The following is a 24,280-nucleotide window of genomic DNA, read 5'->3' as shown; positions in this document are numbered from 1 at the left end:
CAAGATGTACTAACAGGCAGTTAGTTAACCACCAATGGCTCACTCAGTCTGTTTGACCAATCTAGGCTTTACCAAGATGCTGGTTCCTTCCTGGGAAGCCTAGTGTCCCCAACCCTAACCCTAATTTGAGTCTCAACCCTAATTTCCTGTTTAGATTGAAACATCGCCCCGTCCTCACGTTGTACTTATAGAGGGTCGGCCCCCCTTTCTGATGACCTGCTCAGTTCGTTTCACCAAGCTAGTCTTCCCTAAGAACCTGGTTCCCTCCTCGGAAGCCAAGTCTCCCCAACCCTAACCCTAACTTGGGGTTTTACCCAAATTTTCTAGAGGAACTTTAACATCCCCCAGTCCACGCAGTGTACTAAAAGACAGGAGGGAACACATCCTGTTGGGCCACTCAATCTGTTTCAACATGCTTGGCTTTACAGACGCCCTGGTTCCATCCTGGGAAGCCAAGTCTCGCCAAACCTAACCCTAATTTGAGTCTCAACCCTAATTTCCTCTTTGGACTGAAACATACCGCCGTCCACAGAGTGTACCAAATGTCAGTATGGAAGACATCTTGATGTCCCCCTCAGGCAGATTCACCAAGCTAGGCTTCACCAAGAACGCGTTTCTTACCTAGGAAGCCCAGTTACCCCAACCCTAACCCTAACTTGGGTTTTGACCCTACTTTATTTTGGGAATGAAACATCCCCTCGTCCACGCGGTGTACTAAAAGACAGGAGGCAACCCATCCTGCAGGCCCACTTATCCTATTTCTACATGCTTGGCTTTTCCGAGGCCCTGGTTCACTGCAGGGAAGCCAAGTCTCCCGAACCCTAACCCTAACTTGAGTCTTAACCCTAATTTACTTGTGCAACTGTCACAAACCCCCATCCACAGGTTGTACTAAAAGACGGCAGGCATACCATTCCTTTGGCCTTCTCAGTCTGTTTCACCATGCTTGGCTTCAGCAACACCCTGTTTCCATTCTGGGAAGCCAAGTCTCCTGACCCCTAACCCTAAGTTGGGTCTTAACCCTAATTTCCTCTTGGGACTGAAACATGTCCCTGTCCACAAGCTGTACTAATGGGCAGTATGTTATCCTCCAATGGCTCACTCAGTCTGTTTGACCAATCTAGGCTTTACCAAGACGCTGGTTCCTTCCTGGGAAGCCTAGTGTCCCCAACCCTAACCCTAATTTGAGTCTCAACCCTTATTTCCTGTTTAGACTGAAACATCACCCCGTCCTCACATTGTACTAAAAGACGGTCGGCACCCCTTTCTGATGACCTGCTCAGTTCGTTTCACCAAGCTAGTCTTCCCTAAGAACCTGGTTCCCTCCTCGGAAGCCAAGTCTCCCCAACCCTAACCCTAACTTGGGGTTTTACCCAAATTTTCTAGAGGAACTTTAACATCCCCCAGTCCACGCAGTGTACTAAAAGACAGGAGGGAACACATCCTGTTGGGCCACTCAATCTGTTTCAACATGCTTGGCTTTACAGATGCCCTGGTTCCATCCTGGGAAGCCAAGTCTCGCCAACCCTAACCCTAATTTGAGTCTCAACCCTCATTTCCTCTTTGGACTGAAACATACCGCCGTCCACAGAGTGTACCAAATGTCAGTATGGAATACATCTTGATGTCCCCCTCAGGCTGATTCACCAAGCTAGGCTTCACCAAGAACCCGTTTCTTACCTAGGAAGCCCAGTTTCCCCAAGCCTAACCCTAACTTGGGTTTTGACCCTACTTTATTTTGGGAATGAAACATCCCCTCGTCCACGCGGTGTACAAAAAGACAGGAGGCAACCCATCCTGCAGGCCCACTTATCCTATTTCTACATGCTTGGCTTTTCCGAGGCCCTGGTTCACTGCAGGGAAGCCAAGTCTCCCGAACCCTAACCCTAACTTGAGTCTTAACCCTAATTTACTTGTGCAACTGTCACAAACCCCCATCCACAGGTTGTACTAAAAGACGGCAGGCATACCATTCCTTTGGCCCTCTCAGTCTGTTTCACCATGCTTGGCTTCAGCAACACCCTGTTTCCATTCTGGGAAGCCAAGTCTCCTGACCCCTAACCCTAAGTTGGGTCTTAACCCTAATTTCCTCTTGGGACTGAAACATGTCCCTGTCCACAAGCTGTACTCATGGGCAGTATGTTATCCTCCAATGGCTCACTCAGTCTGTTTGACCAATCTAGGCTTTACCAAGACGCTGGTTCCTTCCTGGGAAGCCTAGTGTCCCCAACCCTAACCCTAATTTGCGTCTCAACCCTTATTTCCTGTTTAGACTGAAACATCACCCCGTCCTCACATTGTACTAAAAGACGGTCGGCACCCCTTTCTGATGACCTGCTCAGTTCGTTTCACCAAGCTAGTCTTCCCTAAGAACCTGGTTCCCTCCTCGGAAGCCAAGTCTCCCCAACCCTAACCCTAACTTGGGGTTTTACCCAAATTTTCTAGAGGAACTTTAACATCCCCCAGTCCACGCAGTGTACTAAAAGACAGGAGGGAACACATCCTGTTGGGCCACTCAATCTGTTTCAACATGCTTGCCTTTACAGAGGCCCTGGTTCCAACCTGGGAAGCCAAGTCTCGCCAAACCTAACCCTAATTTGATTCTCAACCCTAATTTCCTCTTTGGACTGAAACATACCGCCGTCCACAGAGTGTACCAAATGTCAGTATGGAAGACATCTTGATGTCCCCCTCAGGCAGATTCACCAAGCTAGGCTTCACCAAGAACCCGTTTCTTACCTAGGAAGCCCAGTTACCCCAACCCTAACCCTAACTTGGGTTTTTACCCTACTTTATTTTGGGAATGAAACATCCCCTCGTCCACGCGGTGTACAAAAAGACAGGAGGCAACCCATCCTGCAGGCCCACTTATCCTATTTCTACATGCTTGGCTTTTCCGAGGCCCTGGTTCACTGCAGGGAAGCCAAGTCTCCCGAACCCTAACCCTAACTTGAGTCTTAACCCTAATTTACTTGTGCAACTGTCACAAACCCCCATCCACAGGTTGTACTAAAAGAGGGAAGGCATACCGTTCCTTTGGCCCTCTCAGTCTGTTTCACCATGCTTGGCTTCAGCAACACCCTGTTTCCATTCTGGGAAGCCAAGTCTCCTGACCCCTAACCCTAAGTTGGGTCTTAACCCTAATTTCCTATTGGGACTGAAACTTGTCCCTGTCCACAATATGTACTAACAGGCAGTTAGTTAACCACCAATGGCTCACTCAGTCTGTTTGACCAATCTAGGCTTTACCAAGATGCTGGTTCCTTCCTGGGAAGCCTAGTGTCCCCAACCCTAACCCTAATTGGAGTCTCAACCCTAATTTCCTGTTTAGATTGAAACATCGCCCCGTCCTCACGTTGTACTTATAGAGGGTCGGCACCCCTTTCTGATGACCTGCTCAGTTCGTTTCACCAAGCTAGTCTTCCCTAAGAACCTGGTTCCCTCCTCGGAAGCCAAGTCTCCCCAACCCTAACCCTAACTTGGGGTTTTACCCAAATTTTCTAGAGGAACTTTAACATCCCCCAGTCCACGCAGTGTACTAAAAGACAGGAGGGAACACATCCTGTTGGGCCACTCAATCTGTTTCAACATGCTTGGCTTTACAGACGCCCTGGTTCCATCCTGGGAAGCCAAGTCTCGCCAAACCTAACCCTAATTTGAGTCTCAACCCTAATTTCCTCTTTGGACTGAAACATACCGCCGTCCACAGAGTGTACCAAATGTCAGTATGGAAGACATCTTGATGTCCCCCTCAGGCAGATTCACCAAGCTAGGCTTCACCAAGAACCCGTTTCTTACCTAGGAAGCCCAGTTACCCCAACCCTAACCCTAACTTGGGTTTTTACCCTACTTTATTTTGGGAATGAAACATCCCCTCGTCCACGCGGTGTACTAAAAGACAGGAGGCAACCCATCCTGCAGGCCCACTTATCCTATTTCTACATGCTTGGCTTTTCCGAGGCCCTGGTTCACTGCAGGGAAGCCAAGTCTCCCGAACCCTAACCCTAACTTGAGTCTTAACCCTAATTTACTTGTGCAACTGTCACAAACCCCCATCCACAGGTTGTACTAAAAGACGGCAGGCATACCATTCCTTTGGCCTTCTCAGTCTGTTTCACCATGCTTGGCTTCAGCAACACCCTGTTTCCATTCTGGGAAGCCAAGTCTCCTGACCCCTAACCCTAAGTTGGGTCTTAACCCTAATTTCCTCTTGGGACTGAAACATGTCCCTGTCCACAAGCTGTACTAATGGGCAGTATGTTATCCTCCAATGGCTCACTCAGTCTGTTTGACCAATCTAGGCTTTACCAAGATGCTGGTTCCTTCCTGGGAAGCCTAGTGTCCCCAACCCTAACCCTAATTTGAGTCTCAACCCTTATTTCCTGTTTAGACTGAAACATCACCCCGTCCTCACATTGTACTAAAAGACGGTCGGCACCCCTTTCTGATGACCTGCTCAGTTCGTTTCACCAAGCTAGTCTTCCCTAAGAACCTGGTTCCCTCCTCGGAAGCCAAGTCTCCCCAACCCTAACCCTAACTTGGGGTTTTACCCAAATTTTCTAGAGGAACTTTAACATCCCCCAGTCCACGCAGTGTACTAAAAGACAGGAGGGAACACATCCTGTTGGGCCACTCAATCTGTTTCAACATGCTTGGCTTTACAGATGCCCTGGTTCCATCCTGGGAAGCCAAGTCTCGCCAACCCTAACCCTAATTTGAGTCTCAACCCTAATTTCCTCTTTGGACTGAAACATACCGCCGTCCACAGAGTGTACCAAATGTCAGTATGGAAGACATCTTGATGTCCCCCTCAGGCTGATTCACCCAGCTAGGCTTCACCAAGAACCCGTTTCTTACCTAGGAAGCCCAGTTACCCCAACCCTAACCCTAACTTGGGTTTTGACCCTACTTTATTTTGGGAATGAAACATCCCCTCGTCCACGCGGTGTACAAAAAGACAGGAGGCAACCCATCCTGCAGGCCCACTTATCCTATTTCTACATGCTTGGCTTTTCCGAGGCCCTGGTTCACTGCAGGGAAGCCAAGTCTCCCGAACCCTAACCCTAACTTGAGTCTTAACCCTAATTTACTTGTGCAACTGTCACAAACCCCCATCCACAGGTTGTACTAAAAGAGGGCAGGCATACCGTTCCTATGGCCCTCTCAGTCTGTTTCACCATGCTTGGCTTCAGCAACACCCTGTTTCCATTCTGGGAAGCCAAGTCTCCTGACCCCTAACCCTAAGTTGGGTCTTAACCCTAATTTCCTATTGGGACTGAAACTTGTCCCTGTCCACAAGATGTACTAACAGGCAGTTAGTTAACCACCAATGGCTCACTCAGTCTGTTTGACCAATCTAGGCTTTACCAAGATGCTGGTTCCTTCCTGGGAAGCCTAGTGTCCCCAACCCTAACCCTAATTTGAGTCTCAACCCTAATTTCCTGTTTAGACTGAAACATCGCCCCGTCCTCACGTTGTACTTATAGAGGGTCGGCCCCCCTTTCTGATGACCTGATCAGTTCGTTTCACCAAGCTAGTCTTCCCTAAGAACCTGGTTCCCTCCTCGGAAGCCAAGTCTCCCCAACCCTAACCCTAACTTGGGTTTTTACCCAAATTTTCTAGAGGAACTTTAACATCCCCCAGTCCACGCAGTGTACTAAAAGACAGGAGGGAACACATCCTGTTGGGCCACTCAATCTCTTTCAACATGCTTGGCTTTACAGACGCCCTGGTTCCATCCTGGGAAGCCACGTCTCGCCAAACCTAACCCTAATTTGATTCTCAACCCTAATTTCCTCTTTGGACTGAAACATACCGCCGTCCACAGAGTGTACCAAATGTCAGTATGGAAGACATCTTGATGTCCCCCTCAGGCAGATTCACCAAGCTAGGCTTCACCAAGAACCGGTTTCTTACCTAGGAAGCCCAGTTACCCCAACCCTAACCCTAACTTGGGTTTTGACCCTACTTTATTTTGGGAATGAAACATCCCCTCGTCCACGCGGTGTACTAAAAGACAGGAGGCAACCCATCCTGCAGGCCCACTTATCCTATTTCTACATGCTTGGCTTTTCCGAGGCCCTGGTTCACTGCAGGGAAGCCAAGTCTCCCGAACCCTAACCCTAACTTGAGTCTTAACCCTAATTTACTTGTGCAACTGTCACAAACCCCCATCCACAGGTTGTACTAAAAGACGGCAGGCATACCGTTCCTTTGGCCCTCTCAGTCTGTTTCACCATGCTTGGCTTCAGCAACACCCTGTTTCCATTCTGGGAAGCCAAGTCTCCTGACCCCTAACCCTAAGTTGGGTCTTAACCCTAATTTCCTATTGGGACTGAAACTTGTCCCTGTCCACCAGATGTACTAACAGGCAGTTAGTTAACCACCAATGGCTCACTCAGTCTGTTTGACCAATCTAGGCTTTACCAAGATGCTGGTTCCTTCCTGGGAAGCCTAGTGTCCCCAACCCTAACCCTAATTTGAGTCTCAACCCTAATTTCCTGTATACATTGAAACATCGCCCCGTCCTCCCGTTGTACTTATTCAGGGTCGGCACCCCTTTCTGATGACCTGCTCAGTTCGTTTCACCAAGCTAGTCTTCCCTAAGAACCTGGTTCCCTCCTCGGAAGCCAAGTCTCCCCAACCCTAACCCTAACTTGGGGTTTTACCCAAATTTTCTAGAGGAACTTTAACATCCCCCAGTCCACGCAGTGTACTAAAAGACAGGAGGGAACACATCCTGTTGGGCCACTCAATCTGTTTCAACATGCTTGGCTTTACAGACGCCCTGGTTCCATCCTGGGAAGCCAAGTCTCGCCAACCCTAACCCTAATTTGAGTCTCAACCCTAATTTCCTCTTTGGACTGAAACATACCGCCATCCACAGAGTGTACCAAATGTCAGTATGGAAGACATCTTGATGTCCCCCTCAGGCTGATTCACCCAGCTAGGCTTCACCAAGAACCCGTTTCTTACCTAGGAAGCCCAGTTTCCCCAACCCTAACCCTAACTTGGGTTTTGACCCTACTTTATTTTGGGAATGAAACATCCCCTCGTCCCCGCGGTGTACAAAAAGACAGGAGGCAACCCATCCTGCAGGCCCACTTATCCTATTTCTACATGCTTGGCTTTTCCGAGGCCCTGGTTCACTGCAGGGAAGCCAAGTCTCCCGAACCCTAACCCTAACTTGAGTCTTAACCCTAATTTACTTGTGCAACTGTCACAAACCCCCATCCACAGGTTGTACTAAAAGACGGCAGGCATACCATTCCTTTGGCCCTCTCAGTCTGTTTCACCATGCTTGGCTTCAGCAACACCCTGTTTCCATTCTGGGAAGCCAAGTCTCCTGACCCCTAACCCTAAGTTGGGTCTTAACCCTAATTTCCTCTTGGGACTGAAACATGTCCCTGTTCACAAGCTGTACTAATGGGCAGTATGTTATCCTCCAATGGCTCACTCAGTCTGTTTGACCAATCTAGGCTTTACCAAGACGCTGGTTCCTTCCTGGGAAGCCTAGTGTCCCCAACCCTAACCCTAATTTGAGTCTCAACCCTAATTTCCTGCTGAGATTGAAACATCGCCCCGTCCTCACGTTGTACTTATAGAGGGTCGGCACCCCTTTCTGATGACCTGCTCAGTTCGTTTCACCAAGCTAGTCTTCCCTAAGAACCTGGTTCCCTCCTCGGAAGCCAAGTCTCCCCAACCCTAACCCTAACTTGGGGTTTTACCCAAATTTTCTAGAGGAACTTTAACATCCCCCAGTCCACGCAGTGTACTAAAAGACAGGAGGGAACACATCCTGTTGGGCCACTCAATCTGTTTCAACATGCTTGGCTTTACAGACGCCCTGGTTCCATCCTGGGAAGCCAAGTCTCGCCAAACCTAACCCTAATTTGAGTCTCAACCCTAATTTCCTCTTTGGACTGAAACATACCGCCGTCCACAGAGTGTACCAAATGTCAGTATGGAAGACATCTTGATGTCCCCCTCAGGCAGATTCACCAAGCTAGGCTTCACCAAGAACCCGTTTCTTACCTAGGAAGCCCAGTTTCCCCAACCCTAACCCTAACTTGGGTTTTTACCCTACTTTATTTTGGGAATGAAACATCCCCTCGTCCACGCGGTGTACTAAAAGACAGGAGGCAACCCATCCTGCAGGCCCACTTATCCTATTTCTACATGCTTGGCTTTTCCGAGGCCCTGGTTCACTCCAGGGAAGCCAAGGCTCCCGAACCCTAACCCTAACTTGAGTCTTAACCCTAATTTACTTGTGCAACTGTCACAAACCCCCATCCACAGGTTGTACTAAAAGACGGCAGGCATACCATTCCTTTGGCCCTCTCAGTCTGTTTCACCATGCTTGGCTTCAGCAACACCCTGTTTCCATTCTGGGAAGCCAAGTCTCCTGACCCCTAACCCTAAGTTGGGTCTTAACCCTAATTTCCTCTTGGGACTGAAAAATGTCCCTGTTCACAAGCTGTACTAATGGGCAGTATGTTATCCTCCAATGGCTCACTCAGTCTGTTTGACCAATCTAGGCTTTACCAAGATGCTGGTTCCTTCCTGGGAAGCCTAGTGTCCCCAACCCTAACCCTAATTTGAGTCTCAACCCTAATTTCCTGTTTAGACTGAAACATCGCCCCGTCCTCACGTTGTACTTATAGAGGGTCGGCCCCCCTTTCTGATGACCTGCTCAGTTCGTTTCACCAAGCTAGTCTTCCCTAAGAACCTGTTTCCCTCCTCGGAAGCCAAGTCTCCCCAACCCTAACCCTAACTTGGGGTTTTACCCAAATTTTCTAGAGGAACTTTAACATCCCCCAGTCCACGCAGTGTACTAAAAGACAGGAGGGAACACATCCTGTTGGGCCACTCAATCTGTTTCAACATGCTTGGCTTTACAGACGCCCTGGTTCCATCCTGGGAAGCCAAGTCTCACCAAACCTAACCCTAATTTGATTCTCAACCCTAATTTCCTCTTTGGACTGAAACATACCGCCGTCCACAGAGTGTACCAAATGTCAGTATGGAAGACATCTTGATGTCCCCCTCAGGCTGATTCACCAAGCTCGGGTTCACCAAGAACCCGTTTCTTACCTAGGAAGCCCAGTTACCCCAACCCTAACCCTAACTTGGGTTTTTACCCTACTTTATTTTGGGAATGAAACATCCCCTCGTCCACGCGGTGTACTAAAAGACAGGAGGCAACCCATCCTGCAGGCCCACTTATCCTATTTCTACATGCTTGGCTTTTCCGAGGCCCTGGTTCACTCCAGGGAAGCCAAGGCTCCCGAACCCTAACCCTAACTTGAGTCTTAACCCTAATTTACTTGTGCAACTGTCACAAACCCCCATCCACAGGTTGTACTAAAAGACGGCAGGCATACCGTTCCTTTGGCCCTCTCAGTCTGTTTCACCATGCTTGGCTTCAGCAACACCCTGTTTCCATTCTGGGAAGCCAAGTCTCCTGACCCCTAACCCTAAGTTGGGTCTTAACCCTAATTTCCTATTGGGACTGAAACTTGTCCCTGTCCACAAGATGTACTAACAGGCAGTTAGTTAACCACCAATGGCTCACTCAGTCTGTTTGACCAATCTAGGCTTTACCAAGATGCTGGTTCCTTCCTGGGAAGCCTAGTGTCCCCAACCCTAACCCTAATTTGAGTCTCAACCCTAATCTCCTGTTTAGATTGAAACATCGCCCCGTCCTCACGTTGTACTTATAGAGGGTCGGCACCCCTTTCTGATGACCTGCTCAGTTCGTTTCACCAAGCTAGTCTTCCCTAAGAACCTGGTTCCCTCCTCGGAAGCCAAGTCTCCCCAACCCTAACCCTAACTTGGGGTTTTACCCAAATTTTCTAGAGGAACTTTAACATCCCCCAGTCCACGCAGTGTACTAAAAGACAGGAGGGAACACATCCTGTTGGGCCACTCAATCTGTTTCAACATGCTTGGCTTTACAGATGCCCTGGTTCCATCCTGGGAAGCCAAGTCTCGCCAAACCTAACCCTAATTTGAGTCTCAACCCTAATTTCCTCTTTGGACTGAAACATACCGCCGTCCACAGAGTGTACCAAATGTCAGTATGGAAGACATCTTGATGTCCCCCTCAGGCAGATTCACCAAGCTAGGCTTCACCAAGAACCGGTTTCTTACCTAGGAAGCCCAGTTACCCCAACCCTAACCCTAACTTGGGTTTTTACCCTACTTTATTTTGGGAATGAAACATCCCCTCGTCCACGCGGTGTACTAAAAGACAGGAGGCAACCCATCCTGCAGGCCCACTTATCCTATTTCTACATGCTTGGCTTTTCCGAGGCCCTGGTTCACTGCAGGGAAGCCAAGTCTCCCGAACCCTAACCCTAACTTGAGTCTTAACCCTAATTTACTTGTGCAACTGTCACAAACCGCCATCCACAGGTTGTACTAAAAGACGGCAGGCATACCATTCCTTTGGCCCTCTCAGTCTGTTTCACCATGCTTGGCTTCAGCAACACCCTGTTTCCATTCTGGGAAGCCAAGTCTCCTGACCCCTAACCCTAAGTTGGGTCTTAACCCTAATTTCCTCTTGGGACTGAAACATGTCCCTGTCCACAAGCTGTACTAATGGGCAGTATGTTATCCTCCAATGGCTCACTCAGTCTGTTTGACCAATCTAGGCTTTACCAAGACGCTGGTTCCTTCCTGGGAAGCCTAGTGTCCCCAACCCTAACCCTAATTTGAGTCTCAACCCTAATTTCCTGTTTAGACTGAAACATCGCCCCGTCCTCACATTGTACTAAAAGACGGTCGGCACCCCTTTCTGATGACCTGCTCAGTTCGTTTCACCAAGCTAGTCTTCCCTAAGAACCTGGTTCCCTCCTCGGAAGCCAAGTCTCCCCAACCCTAACCCTAACTTGGGGTTTTACCCAAATTTTCTAGAGGAACTTTAACATCCCCCAGTCCACGCAGTGTACTAAAAGACAGGAGGGAACACATCCTGTTGGGCCACTCAATCTGTTTCAACATGCTTGGCTTTACAGATGCCCTGGTTCCATCCTGGGAAGCCAAGTCTCGCCAACCCTAACCCTAATTTGAGTCTCAACCCTAATTTCCTCTTTGGACTGAAACATACCGCCGTCCACAGAGTGTACCAAATGTCAGTATGGAAGACATCTTGATGTCCCCCTCAGGCTGATTCACCCAGCTAGGCTTCACCAAGAACCCGTTTCTTACCTAGGAAGCCCAGTTTCCCCAACCCTAACCCTAACTTGGGTTTTGACCCTACTTTATTTTGGGAATGAAACATCCCCTCGTCCACGCGGTGTACAAAAAGACAGGAGGCAACCCATCCTGCAGGCCCACTTATCCTATTTCTACATGCTTGGCTTTTCCGAGGCCCTGGTTCACTGCAGGGAAGCCAAGTCTCCCGAACCCTAACCCTAACTTGAGTCTTAACCCTAATTTACTTGTGCAACTGTCACAAACCCCCATCCACAGGTTGTACTAAAAGACGGCAGGCATACCATTCCTTTGGCCTCTCAGTCTGTTTCACCATGCTTGGCTTCAGCAACACCCTGTTTCCATTCTGGGAAGCCAAGTCTCCTGACCCCTAACCCTAAGTTGGGTCTTAACCCTAATTTCCTCTTGGGACTGAAACATGTCCCTGTCCACAAGCTGTACTCATGGGCAGTATGTTATCCTCCAATGGCTCACTCAGTCTGTTTGACCAATCTAGGCTTTACCAAGACGCTGGTTCCTTCCTGGGAAGCCTAGTGTCCCCAACCCTAACCCTAATTTGAGTCTCAACCCTTATTTCCTGTTTAGACTGAAACATCACCCCGTCCTCACATTGTACTAAAAGACGGTCGGCACCCCTTTCTGATGACCTGCTCAGTTCGTTTCACCAAGCTAGTCTTCCCTAAGAACCTGGTTCCCTCCTCGGAAGCCAAGTCTCCCCAACCCTAACCCTAACTTGGGGTTTTACCCAAATTTTCTAGAGGAACTTTAACATCCCCCAGTCCACGCAGTGTACTAAAAGACAGGAGGGAACACATCCTGTTGGGCCACTCTATCTGTTTCAACATGCTTGGCTTTACAGATGCCCTGGTTCCATCCTGGGAAGCCAAGTCTCGCCAACCCTAACCCTAATTTGAGTCTCAACCCTAATTTCCTCTTTGGACTGAAACATACCGCCGTCCACAGAGTGTACCAAATGTCAGTATGGAAGACATCTTGATGTCCCCCTCAGGCTGATTCACCCAGCTAGGCTTCACCAAGAACCCGTTTCTTACCTAGGAAGCCCAGTTTCCCCAACCCTAACCCTAACTTGGGTTTTGACCCTACTTTATTTTGGGAATGAAACATCCCCTCGTCCACGCGGTGTACAAAAAGACAGGAGGCAACCCATCCTGCAGGCCCACTTATCCTATTTCTACATGCTTGGCTTTTCCGAGGCCCTGGTTCACTGCAGGGAAGCCAAGTCTCCCGAACCCTAACCCTAACTTGAGTCTTAACCCTAATTTACTTGTGCAACTGTCACAAACCCCCATCCACAGGTTGTACTAAAAGAGGGCAGGCATACCGTTCCTTTGGCCCTCTCAGTCTGTTTCACCATGCTTGGCTTCAGCAACACCCTGTTTCCATTCTGGGAAGCCAAGTCTCCTGACCCCTAACCCTAAGTTGGGTCTTAACCCTAATTTCCTCTTGGGACTGAAACATGTCCCTGTCCACAAGCTGTACTAATGGGCAGTATGTTATCCTCCAATGGCTCACTCAGTCTGTTTGACCAATCTAGGCTTTACCAAGACGCTGGTTCCTTCCTGGGAAGCCTAGTGTCCCCAACCCTAACCCTAATTTGAGTCTCAACCCTTATTTCCTGTTTAGACTGAAACATCACCCCGTCCTCACATTGTACTAAAAGACGGTCGGCACCCCTTTCTGATGACCTGCTCAGTTCGTTTCACCAAGCTAGTCTTCCCTAAGAACCTGGTTCCCTCCTCGGAAGCCAAGTCTCCCCAACCCTAACCCTAACTTGGGGTTTTACCCAAATTTTCTAGAGGAACTTTAACATCCCCCAGTCCACGCAGTGTACTAAAAGACAGGAGGGAACACATCCTGTTGGGCCACTCAATCTGTTTCAACATGCTTGGCTTTACAGATGCCCTGGTTCCATCCTGGGAAGCCAAGTCTCGCCAACCCTAACCCTAATTTGAGTCTCAACCCTCATTTCCTCTTTGGACTGAAACATACCGCCGTCCACAGAGTGTACCAAATGTCAGTATGGAATACATCTTGATGTCCCCCTCAGGCTGATTCACCAAGCTAGGCTTCACCAAGAACCCGTTTCTTACCTAGGAAGCCCAGTTTCCCCAAGCCTAACCCTAACTTGGGTTTTGACCCTACTTTATTTTGGGAATGAAACATCCCCTCGTCCACGCGGTGTACAAAAAGACAGGAGGCAACCCATCCTGCAGGCCCACTTATCCTATTTCTACATGCTTGGCTTTTCCGAGGCCCTGGTTCACTGCAGGGAAGCCAAGTCTCCCGAACCCTAACCCTAACTTGAGTCTTAACCCTAATTTACTTGTGCAACTGTCACAAACCCCCATCCACAGGTTGTACTAAAAGACGGCAGGCATACCATTCCTTTGGCCCTCTCAGTCTGTTTCACCATGCTTGGCTTCAGCAACACCCTGTTTCCATTCTGGGAAGCCAAGTCTCCTGACCCCTAACCCTAAGTTGGGTCTTAACCCTAATTTCCTCTTGGGACTGAAACATGTCCCTGTCCACAAGCTGTACTCATGGGCAGTATGTTATCCTCCAATGGCTCACTCAGTCTGTTTGACCAATCTAGGCTTTACCAAGACGCTGGTTCCTTCCTGGGAAGCCTAGTGTCCCCAACCCTAACCCTAATTTGCGTCTCAACCCTTATTTCCTGTTTAGACTGAAACATCACCCCGTCCTCACATTGTACTAAAAGACGGTCGGCACCCCTTTCTGATGACCTGCTCAGTTCGTTTCACCAAGCTAGTCTTCCCTAAGAACCTGGTTCCCTCCTCGGAAGCCAAGTCTCCCCAACCCTAACCCTAACTTGGGGTTTTACCCAAATTTTCTAGAGGAACTTTAACATCCCCCAGTCCACGCAGTGTACTAAAAGACAGGAGGGAACACATCCTGTTGGGCCACTCAATCTGTTTCAACATGCTTGGCTTTACAGAGGCCCTGGTTCCATCCTGGGAAGCCAAGTCTCGCCAACCCTAACCCTAATTTGAGTCTCAACCCTAATTTCCTCTTTGGACTGAAACATACCGCCGTCCACAGAGTGTACCAAATGTCAGTATGGAAGACATCTTGATGTCCCCCTCAGGCTGATTCACCCAGCTAGGCTTCACCAAGAACCCGTTTCTTACCTAGGAAGCCCAGTTACCCCAACCCTAACCCTAACTTGGGTTTTGACCCTACTTTATTTTGGGAATGAAACATCCCCTCGTCCACGCGGTGTACAAAAAGACAGGAGGCAACCCATCCTGCAGGCCCACTTATCCTATTTCTACATGCTTGGCTTTTCCGAGGCCCTGGTTCACTGCAGGGAAGCCAAGTCTCCCGAACCCTAACCCTAACTTGAGTCTTAACCCTAATTTACTTGTGCAACTGTCACAAACCCCCATCCACAGGTTGTACTAAAAGACGGCAGGCATACCATTCCTTTGGCCCTCTCAGTCTGTTTCACCATGCTTGGCTTCAGCAACACCCTGTTTCCATTCTGGGAAGCCAAGTCTCCTGACCCCTAACCCTAAGTTGGGTCTTAACCCTAATTTCCTCTTGGGACTGAAACATGTCCCTGTTCACAAGCTGTACTAATGGGCAGTATGTTATCCTCCAATGGCTCACTCAGTCTGTTTGACCAATCTAGGCTTTACCAAGACGCTGGTTCCTTCCTGGGAAGCCTAGTGTCCCCAACCCTAACCCTAATTTGAGTCTCAACCCTAATTTCCTGCTGAGATTGAAACATCGCCCCGTCCTCACGTTGTACTTATAGAGGGTCGGCACCCCTTTCTGATGACCTGCTCAGTTCGTTTCACCAAGCTAGTCTTCCCTAAGAACCTGGTTCCCTCCTCGGAAGCCAAGTCTCCCCAACCCTAACCCTAACTTGGGGTTTTACCCAAATTTTCTAGAGGAACTTTAACATCCCCCAGTCCACGCAGTGTACTAAAAGACAGGAGGGAACACATCCTGTTGGGCCACTCAATCTGTTTCAACATGCTTGGCTTTACAGACGCCCTGGTTCCATCCTGGGAAGCCAAGTCTCGCCAAACCTAACCCTAATTTGAGTCTCAACCCTAATTTCCTCTTTGGACTGAAACATACCGCCGTCCACAGAGTGTACCAAATGTCAGTATGGAAGACATCTTGATGTCCCCCTCAGGCAGATTCACCAAGCTAGGCTTCACCAAGAACCCGTTTCTTACCTAGGAAGCCCAGTTTCCCCAACCCTAACCCTAACTTGGGTTTTTACCCTACTTTATTTTGGGAATGAAACATCCCCTCGTCCACGCGGTGTACTAAAAGACAGGAGGCAACCCATCCTGCAGGCCCACTTATCCTATTTCTACATGCTTGGCTTTTCCGAGGCCCTGGTTCACTCCAGGGAAGCCAAGGCTCCCGAACCCTAACCCTAACTTGAGTCTTAACCCTAATTTACTTGTGCAACTGTCACAAACCCCCATCCACAGGTTGTACTAAAAGACGGCAGGCATACCATTCCTTTGGCCCTCTCAGTCTGTTTCACCATGCTTGGCTTCAGCAACACCCTGTTTCCATTCTGGGAAGCCAAGTCTCCTGACCCCTAACCCTAAGTTGGGTCTTAACCCTAATTTCCTCTTGGGACTGAAAAATGTCCCTGTTCACAAGCTGTACTAATGGGCAGTATGTTATCCTCCAATGGCTCACTCAGTCTGTTTGACCAATCTAGGCTTTACCAAGATGCTGGTTCCTTCCTGGGAAGCCTAGTGTCCCCAACCCTAACCCTAATTTGAGTCTCAACCCTAATTTCCTGTTTAGACTGAAACATCGCCCCGTCCTCACGTTGTACTTATAGAGGGTCGGCCCCCCTTTCTGATGACCTGCTCAGTTCGTTTCACCAAGCTAGTCTTCCCTAAGAACCTGTTTCCCTCCTCGGAAGCCAAGTCTCCCCAACCCTAACCCTAACTTGGGGTTTTACCCAAATTTTCTAGAGGAACTTTAACATCCCCCAGTCCACGCAGTGTACTAAAAGACAGGAGGGAACACATCCTGTTGGGCCACTCAATCTGTTTCAACATGCTTGGCTTTACAGACGCCCTGGTTCCATCCTGGGAAGCCAAGTCTCACCAAACCTAACCCTAATTTGATTCTCAACCCTAATTTCCTCTTTGGACTGAAACATACCGCCGTCCACAGAGTGTACCAAATGTCAGTATGGAAGACATCTTGATGTCCCCCTCAGGCTGATTCACCAAGCTCGGGTTCACCAAGAACCCGTTTCTTACCTAGGAAGCCCAGTTACCCCAACCCTAACCCTAACTTGGGTTTTGACCCTACTTTATTTTGGGAATGAAACATCCCCTCGTCCACGCGGTGTACTAAAAGACAGGAGGCAACCCATCCTGCAGGCCCACTTATCCTATTTCTACATGCTTGGCTTTTCCGAGGCCCTGGTTCACTCCAGGGAAGCCAAGGCTCCCGAACCCTAACCCTAACTTGAGTCTTAACCCTAATTTACTTGTGCAACTGTCACAAACCCCCATCCACAGGTTGTACTAAAAGACGGCAGGCATACCGTTCCTTTGGCCCTCTCAGTCTGTTTCACCATGCTTGGCTTCAGCAACACCCTGTTTCCATTCTGGGAAGCCAAGTCTCCTGACCCCTAACCCTAAGTTGGGTCTTAACCCTAATTTCCTATTGGGACTGAAACTTGTCCCTGTCCACAAGATGTACTAACAGGCAGTTAGTTAACCACCAATGGCTCACTCAGTCTGTTTGACCAATCTAGGCTTTACCAAGATGCTGGTTCCTTCCTGGGAAGCCTAGTGTCCCCAACCCTAACCCTAATTTGAGTCTCAACCCTAATCTCCTGTTTAGATTGAAACATCGCCCCGTCCTCACGTTGTACTTATAGAGGGTCGGCACCCCTTTCTGATGACCTGCTCAGTTCGTTTCACCAAGCTAGTCTTCCCTAAGAACCTGGTTCCCTCCTCGGAAGCCAAGTCTCCCCAACCCTAACCCTAACTTGGGGTTTTACCCAAATTTTCTAGAGGAACTTTAACATCCCCCAGTCCACGCAGTGTACTAAAAGACAGGAGGGAACACATCCTGTTGGGCCACTCAATCTGTTTCAACATGCTTGGCTTTACAGATGCCCTGGTTCCATCCTGGGAAGCCAAGTCTCGCCAAACCTAACCCTAATTTGAGTCTCAACCCTAATTTCCTCTTTGGACTGAAACATACCGCCGTCCACAGAGTGTACCAAATGTCAGTATGGAAGACATCTTGATGTCCCCCTCAGGCAGATTCACCAAGCTAGGCTTCACCAAGAACCGGTTTCTTACCTAGGAAGCCCAGTTACCCCAACCCTAACCCTAACTTGGGTTTTTACCCTACTTTATTTTGGGAATGAAACATCCCCTCGTCCACGCGGTGTACTAAAAGACAGGAGGCAACCCATCCTGCAGGCCCACTTATCCTATTTCTACATGCTTGGCTTTTCCGAGGCCCTGGTTCACTGCAGGGAAGCCAAGTCTCCCGAACCCTAACCCTAACTTGAGTCTTAACCCTAATTTACTTGTGCAACTGTCACAAACCGCCATCCACAGGTTGTACTAAAAGACGGCAGGCATACCATTCCTTTGGCCCTCTCAGTCTGTTTCACCATGCTTGGCTTCAGCAACACCCTGTTTCCATTCTGGGAAGCCAAGTCTCCTGACCCCTAACCCTAAGTTGGGTCTTAACCCTAATTTCCTCTTGGGACTGAAACATGTCCCTGTCCACAAGCTGTACTAATGGGCAGTATGTTATCCTCCAATGGCTCACTCAGTCTGTTTGACCAATCTAGGCTTTACCAAGACGCTGGTTCCTTCCTGGGAAGCCTAGTGTCCCCAACCCTAACCCTAATTTGAGTCTCAACCCTAATTTCCTGTTTAGACTGAAACATCGCCCCGTCCTCACATTGTACTAAAAGACGGTCGGCACCCCTTTCTGATGACCTGCTCAGTTCGTTTCACCAAGCTAGTCTTCCCTAAGAACCTGGTTCCCTCCTCGGAAGCCAAGTCTCCCCAACCCTAACCCTAACTTGGGGTTTTACCCAAATTTTCTAGAGGAACTTTAACATCCCCCAGTCCACGCAGTGTACTAAAAGACAGGAGGGAACACATCCTGTTGGGCCACTCAATCTGTTTCAACATGCTTGGCTTTACAGATGCCCTGGTTCCATCCTGGGAAGCCAAGTCTCGCCAACCCTAACCCTAATTTGAGTCTCAACCCTAATTTCCTCTTTGGACTGAAACATACCGCCGTCCACAGAGTGTACCAAATGTCAGTATGGAAGACATCTTGATGTCCCCCTCAGGCTGATTCACCCAGCTAGGCTTCACCAAGAACCCGTTTCTTACCTAGGAAGCCCAGTTTCCCCAACCCTAACCCTAACTTGGGTTTTGACCCTACTTTATTTTGGGAATGAAACATCCCCTCGTCCACGCGGTGTACAAAAAGACAGGAGGCAACCCATCCTGCAGGCCCACTTATCCTATTTCTACATGCTTGGCTTTTCCGAGGCCCTGGTTCACTGCAGGGAAGCCAAGTCTCCCGAACCCTAACCCTAACTTGAGTCTTAACCCTAATTTACTTGTGCAACTGTCACAAACCCCCATCCACAGGTTGTACTAAAAGACGGCAGGCATACCATTCCTTTGGCCTCTCAGTCTGTTTCACCATGCTTGGCTTCAGCAACACCCTGTTTCCATTCTGGGAAGCCAAGTCTCCTGACCCCTAACCCTAAGTTGGGTCTTAACCCTAATTTCCTCTTGGGACTGAAACATGTCCCTGTCCACAAGCTGTACTCATGGGCAGTATGTTATCCTCCAATGGCTCACTCAGTCTGTTTGACCAATCTAGGCTTTACCAAGACGCTGGTTCCTTCCTGGGAAGCCTAGTGTCCCCAACCCTAACCCTAATTTGAGTCTCAACCCTTATTTCCTGTTTAGACTGAAACATCACCCCGTCCTCACATTGTACTAAAAGACGGTCGGCACCCCTTTCTGATGACCTGCTCAGTTCGTTTCACCAAGCTAGTCTTCCCTAAGAACCTGGTTCCCTCCTCGGAAGCCAAGTCTCCCCAACCCTAACCCTAACTTGGGGTTTTACCCAAATTTTCTAGAGGAACTTTAACATCCCCCAGTCCACGCAGTGTACTAAAAGACAGGAGGGAACACATCCTGTTGGGCCACTCTATCTGTTTCAACATGCTTGGCTTTACAGATGCCCTGGTTCCATCCTGGGAAGCCAAGTCTCGCCAACCCTAACCCTAATTTGAGTCTCAACCCTAATTTCCTCTTTGGACTGAAACATACCGCCGTCCACAGAGTGTACCAAATGTCAGTATGGAAGACATCTTGATGTCCCCCTCAGGCTGATTCACCCAGCTAGGCTTCACCAAGAACCCGTTTCTTACCTAGGAAGCCCAGTTTCCCCAACCCTAACCCTAACTTGGGTTTTGACCCTACTTTATTTTGGGAATGAAACATCCCCTCGTCCACGCGGTGTACAAAAAGACAGGAGGCAACCCATCCTGCAGGCCCACTTATCCTATTTCTACATGCTTGGCTTTTCCGAGGCCCTGGTTCACTGCAGGGAAGCCAAGTCTCCCGAACCCTAACCCTAACTTGAGTCTTAACCCTAATTTACTTGTGCAACTGTCACAAACCCCCATCCACAGGTTGTACTAAAAGAGGGCAGGCATACCGTTCCTTTGGCCCTCTCAGTCTGTTTCACCATGCTTGGCTTCAGCAACACCCTGTTTCCATTCTGGGAAGCCAAGTCTCCTGACCCCTAACCCTAAGTTGGGTCTTAACCCTAATTTCCTCTTGGGACTGAAACATGTCCCTGTCCACAAGCTGTACTAATGGGCAGTATGTTATCCTCCAATGGCTCACTCAGTCTGTTTGACCAATCTAGGCTTTACCAAGACGCTGGTTCCTTCCTGGGAAGCCTAGTGTCCCCAACCCTAACCCTAATTTGAGTCTCAACCCTTATTTCCTGTTTAGACTGAAACATCACCCCGTCCTCACATTGTACTAAAAGACGGTCGGCACCCCTTTCTGATGACCTGCTCAGTTCGTTTCACCAAGCTAGTCTTCCCTAAGAACCTGGTTCCCTCCTCGGAAGCCAAGTCTCCCCAACCCTAACCCTAACTTGGGGTTTTACCCAAATTTTCTAGAGGAACTTTAACATCCCCCAGTCCACGCAGTGTACTAAAAGACAGGAGGGAACACATCCTGTTGGGCCACTCAATCTGTTTCAACATGCTTGGCTTTACAGATGCCCTGGTTCCATCCTGGGAAGCCAAGTCTCGCCAACCCTAACCCTAATTTGAGTCTCAACCCTCATTTCCTCTTTGGACTGAAACATACCGCCGTCCACAGAGTGTACCAAATGTCAGTATGGAATACATCTTGATGTCCCCCTCAGGCTGATTCACCAAGCTAGGCTTCACCAAGAACCCGTTTCTTACCTAGGAAGCCCAGTTTCCCCAAGCCTAACCCTAACTTGGGTTTTGACCCTACTTTATTTTGGGAATGAAACATCCCCTCGTCCACGCGGTGTACAAAAAGACAGGAGGCAACCCATCCTGCAGGCCCACTTATCCTATTTCTACATGCTTGGCTTTTCCGAGGCCCTGGTTCACTGCAGGGAAGCCAAGTCTCCCGAACCCTAACCCTAACTTGAGTCTTAACCCTAATTTACTTGTGCAACTGTCACAAACCCCCATCCACAGGTTGTACTAAAAGACGGCAGGCATACCATTCCTTTGGCCCTCTCAGTCTGTTTCACCATGCTTGGCTTCAGCAACACCCTGTTTCCATTCTGGGAAGCCAAGTCTCCTGACCCCTAACCCTAAGTTGGGTCTTAACCCTAATTTCCTCTTGGGACTGAAACATGTCCCTGTCCACAAGCTGTACTCATGGGCAGTATGTTATCCTCCAATGGCTCACTCAGTCTGTTTGACCAATCTAGGCTTTACCAAGACGCTGGTTCCTTCCTGGGAAGCCTAGTGTCCCCAACCCTAACCCTAATTTGCGTCTCAACCCTTATTTCCTGTTTAGACTGAAACATCACCCCGTCCTCACATTGTACTAAAAGACGGTCGGCACCCCTTTCTGATGACCTGCTCAGTTCGTTTCACCAAGCTAGTCTTCCCTAAGAACCTGGTTCCCTCCTCGGAAGCCAAGTCTCCCCAACCCTAACCCTAACTTGGGGTTTTACCCAAATTTTCTAGAGGAACTTTAACATCCCCCAGTCCACGCAGTGTACTAAAAGACAGGAGGGAACACATCCTGTTGGGCCACTCAATCTGTTTCAACATGCTTGGCTTTACAGAGGCCCTGGTTCCATCCTGGGAAGCCAAGTCTCGCCAACCCTAACCCTAATTTGAGTCTCAACCCTAATTTCCTCTTTGGACTGAAACATACCGCCGTCCACAGAGTGTACCAAATGTCAGTATGGAAGACATCTTGATGTCCCCCTCAGGCTGATTCACCCAGCTAGGCTTCACCAAGAACCCGTTTCTTACCTAGGAAGCCCAGTTACCCCAACCCTAACCCTAACTTGGGTTTTGACCCTACTTTATTTTGGGAATGAAACATCCCCTCGTCCACGCGGTGTACAAAAAGACAGGAGGCAACCCATCCTGCAGGCCCACTTATCCTATTTCTACATGCTTGGCTTTTCCGAGGCCCTGGTTCACTGCAGGGAAGCCAAGTCTCCCGAACCCTAACCCTAACTTGAGTCTTAACCCTAATTTACTTGTGCAACTGTCACAAACCCCCATCCACAGGTTGTACTAAAAGAGGGCAGGCATACCGTTCCTATGGCCCTCTCAGTCTGTTTCACCATGCTTGGCTTCAGCAACACCCTGTTTCCATTCTGGGAAGCCAAGTCTCCTGACCCCTAACCCTAAGTTGGGTCTTAACCCTAATTTCCTATTGGGACTGAAACTTGTCCCTGTCCACAAGATGTACTAACAGGCAGTTAGTTAACCACCAATGGCTCACTCAGTCTGTTTGACCAATCTAGGCTTTACCAAGATGCTGGTTCCTTCCTGGGAAGCCTAGTGTCCCCAACCCTAACCCTAATTTGAGTCTCAACCCTAATTTCCTGTTTAGACTGAAACATCGCCCCGTCCTCACGTTGTACTTATAGAGGGTCGGCCCCCCTTTCTGATGACCTGATCAGTTCGTTTCACCAAGCTAGTCTTCCCTAAGAACCTGGTTCCCTCCTCGGAAGCCAAGTCTCCCCAACCCTAACCCTAACTTGGGTTTTTACCCAAATTTTCTAGAGGAACTTTAACATCCCCCAGTCCACGCAGTGTACTAAAAGACAGGAGGGAACACATCCTGTTGGGCCACTCAATCTCTTTCAACATGCTTGGCTTTACAGACGCCCTGGTTCCATCCTGGGAAGCCACGTCTCGCCAAACCTAACCCTAATTTGATTCTCAACCCTAATTTCCTCTTTGGACTGAAACATACCGCCGTCCACAGAGTGTACCAAATGTCAGTATGGAAGACATCTTGATGTCCCCCTCAGGCAGATTCACCAAGCTAGGCTTCACCAAGAACCCGTTTCTTACCTAGGAAGCCCAGTTACCCCAACCCTAACCCTAACTTGGGTTTTGACCCTACTTTATTTTGGGAATGAAACATCCCCTCGTCCACGCGGTGTACTAAAAGACAGGAGGCAACCCATCCTGCAGGCCCACTTATCCTATTTCTACATGCTTGGCTTTTCCGAGGCCCTGGTTCACTGCAGGGAAGCCAAGTCTCCCGAACCCTAACCCTAACTTGAGTCTTTACCCTAATTTACTTGTGCAACTGTCACAAACCCCCATCCACAGGTTGTACTAAAAGACGGCAGGCATACCGTTCCTTTGGCCCTCTCAGTCTGTTTCACCATGCTTGGCTTCAGCAACACCCTGTTTCCATTCTGGGAAGCCAAGTCTCCTGACCCCTAACCCTAAGTTGGGTCTTAACCCTAATTTCCTATTGGGACTGAAACTTGTCCCTGTCCACCAGATGTACTAACAGGCAGTTAGTTAACCACCAATGGCTCACTCAGTCTGTTTGACCAATCTAGGCTTTACCAAGATGCTGGTTCCTTCCTGGGAAGCCTAGTGTCCCCAACCCTAACCCTAATTTGAGTCTCAACCCTAATTTCCTGTATACATTGAAACATCGCCCCGTCCTCCCGTTGTACTTATTCAGGGTCGGCACCCCTTTCTGATGACCTGCTCAGTTCGTTTCACCAAGCTAGTCTTCCCTAAGAACCTGGTTCCCTCCTCGGAAGCCAAGTCTCCCCAACCCTAACCCTAACTTGGGGTTTTACCCAAATTTTCTAGAGGAACTTTAACATCCCCCAGTCCACGCAGTGTACTAAAAGACAGGAGGGAACACATCCTGTTGGGCCACTCAATCTGTTTCAACATGCTTGGCTTTACAGACGCCCTGGTTCCATCCTGGGAAGCCAAGTCTCGCCAACCCTAACCCTAATTTGAGTCTCAACCCTAATTTCCTCTTTGGACTGAAACATACCGCCGTCCACAGAGTGTACCAAATGTCAGTATGGAAGACATCTTGATGTCCCCCTCAGGCTGATTCACCCAGCTAGGCTTCACCAAGAACCCGTTTCTTACCTAGGAAGCCCAGTTTCCCCAACCCTAACCCTAACTTGGGTTTTGACCCTACTTTATTTTGGGAATGAAACATCCCCTCGTCCCCGCGGTGTACAAAAAGACAGGAGGCAACCCATCCTGCAGGCCCACTTATCCTATTTCTACATGCTTGGCTTTTCCGAGGCCCTGGTTCACTGCAGGGAAGCCAAGTCTCCCGAACCCTAACCCTAACTTGAGTCTTAACCCTAATTTACTTGTGCAACTGTCACAAACCCCCATCCACAGGTTGTACTAAAAGACGGCAGGCATACCATTCCTTTGGCCCTCTCAGTCTGTTTCACCATGCTTGGCTTCAGCAACACCCTGTTTCCATTCTGGGAAGCC

The sequence above is a fragment of the Heloderma suspectum genome, chromosome 1 (assembly GCF_057233095.1).
Source record: "Heloderma suspectum isolate Gila_16-S chromosome 1, 16-S_ref, whole genome shotgun sequence".
Classification (NCBI taxonomy): Eukaryota; Metazoa; Chordata; class Lepidosauria; order Squamata; family Helodermatidae; genus Heloderma; species Heloderma suspectum.
The sequence above is the reverse complement of the archived record's forward strand: the minus strand, read 5'-3'. Positions refer to the sequence as shown.